The sequence below is a fragment of the Rhopalosiphum maidis genome, chromosome 1 (assembly GCF_003676215.2).
Source record: "Rhopalosiphum maidis isolate BTI-1 chromosome 1, ASM367621v3, whole genome shotgun sequence".
Classification (NCBI taxonomy): domain Eukaryota; kingdom Metazoa; phylum Arthropoda; class Insecta; order Hemiptera; family Aphididae; genus Rhopalosiphum; species Rhopalosiphum maidis.
Window position 1 is genome coordinate 49059041 of NC_040877.1, and position 2263 is coordinate 49061303.

The following is a 2263-nucleotide window of genomic DNA, read 5'->3' on the forward strand; positions in this document are numbered from 1 at the left end:
GTAGTATCAAGACGTTGCTTAACTTGTTTATACATTGAGTCCGATTCGTGTACTGATTGGTCGACAAATCAATTTACCGACACCTGATTTTAGGACACACTATATTATGATGAATTATACTTACTAATTAAACTATATCATTTTTTATTGTTTTAAATTATTTGTATAATTCACGAATATTGTTCAAGTCAAATATTAAAACTATAAATTAACATTATAAGCTTCTGTTTTATAAATGAAAATGAAACATTATTGCATTTAAGTGTTCCATAGTACAAATCGTACCATTTTGTAACCTAAAATTATAATTCCAAATGTTAGAAAAAAATGTATTATTAGATATCATAAACGCTTTACCTATCTTTTGAAAATGATAACCTTTTTTCTTATTATCTATATTTAGTTTTCATCTTTTGTGATCCATTGCAGTTTTTTTGTGCTACGAGGTCAAGCTTGAAGTTTGTTAGTTTGTTAGCTCTTTGATTAAAATAAAAATATTTGGCTTTTATATACCAACAGCTTTATTAAGAGCTGCATGCCATGTTTCAAGGTGGTTTATGGTCCTTGCTCCATCTGTATTAAAATTAATACTCATATTGCTATTAAATAGACAAATATCTGGATCCAAGTATGTTTCGGTAAAATAATTTAATAATTTTAGCACACCTAAAATTATAATTATAAAAAATTAAGTTTTACTAAGTTCGTACAAATTACGTAAAAAGTTATATTTCCTTTCTGACTCAATTTGTTTAATCGGAACAATGGCTTATGAATAAAGAAGACGAACAACTTCTTTAAAATTATCGGCAAATGTATTATGGTAAGACTTTGAACTTAATGCCAAATAGATTGCTGAAAGTGAAATAGACACCCTTTTATGGGTGTATCAGAACCAAAGCACTGCCGAATGGAGACAATCATTCCAATTTCAAAATCTATTTTGAACTTTAATCCATTTCTCAATGCCGCTTGTTTTATTATTTCAAACATTCTCAAATATGTCGATGTACTTTTACTGGGCAATAATGCATAAGCCTAAAAAAATATATTTAAACATATATAATTAGTATTTTACTAAATTATAAAATTTATATTATAACTATTAGGGGTATCATCATTCCTATAACAAAGCAGTGTAAGGTATACAATTTGTGTAAACATTTTTGGTGCTGACTTAAATGTACCATCCATAAAAACTGTATTACTAGAACAAAGACGTCGTAAAAATCCTTCGGTACCGAATACAACGACTTTATTATCCGTACCATCAAATACTGTAGGTAATAATATTATAATGAATAATAGTATTTATAATTAAATCGTTTAAATAATTTAGAATAAATACCTAAAAGAAAATCTTTACCATCATTCGTTGATCGCCAATTACCTTCAATATTTAATTCAGACAGCTTTTTAGGTAACGTTGCATTAATTTCATATGTTTCCTGTATGTCAAACTTTTTACACTGGTATAAATTGGTAAAGCATCCTTTACCTTACTTCGGCTTCCGTAGAATCCTCTATTTCTGAAGCCTTAATTGATCTTCGGATTTCATTAAGTGTCTGTAGTATAGTCTTTGTGGGATTTATCACCACTTCTTCCTTCAAATAAGTTATTTTCAAGTTATAAAACACGTATTAAAAATTAATTTTAAAAAATAGTATAAGACTCGTGAATAAAATTGTATAAATTAAAACAAACTCACTTTAATCTTATTTCGAAAACCACGTTCAGCCAATTGGATTCCATGCATCGGATGGATATGCGTTTTTTGACATTATAGCATTATTGGAATCTTCTCTGTGTATTGCTCGACCTCCATAATCATCAATACATTTATAATAATGGTTAAAACCTCTTGTTCTATCAATTCGATGTATAAAATTATCCAAAAATAAAAGTTGGCCATCTCGTTCAGAAGTTATTATCAACCACGACATTTTAAATTTAATTTTAATATATAACTAACTGACGATGCAATGATTATACAAACTGACAAATGTCATTAATATCATAGTATAGTCTTATCAACATTTTGATTTTAGATTGTAATATTCTAGATTTCCAAATAAAAATTATTTTTATATTTTATGAAAATACGTTTTGTCGACGAATCGGAACATTTTTTATTTTTACCGTAAACCGGTTTCCGTGTTGGTGAGACGAGTATTCGGCGAATTGGGTGTCGGCAAATCGGATGTGTGGAGGGTGTGTGTAAAATAAAGTTTAGAACGCAATATACTAATTTGGAATATAGAC

The 2263-nt window shown here is 28.2% G+C and overlaps 1 pseudogene; it reads right to left on the reverse strand.

The window, feature by feature from the left end:
- Positions 1–505: 505 nt before the first annotated feature.
- LOC113561243 lies at positions 506–1944 on the reverse strand (annotated as a pseudogene).
- Between the last annotated feature and the right edge of the window lie 319 nt (positions 1945–2263).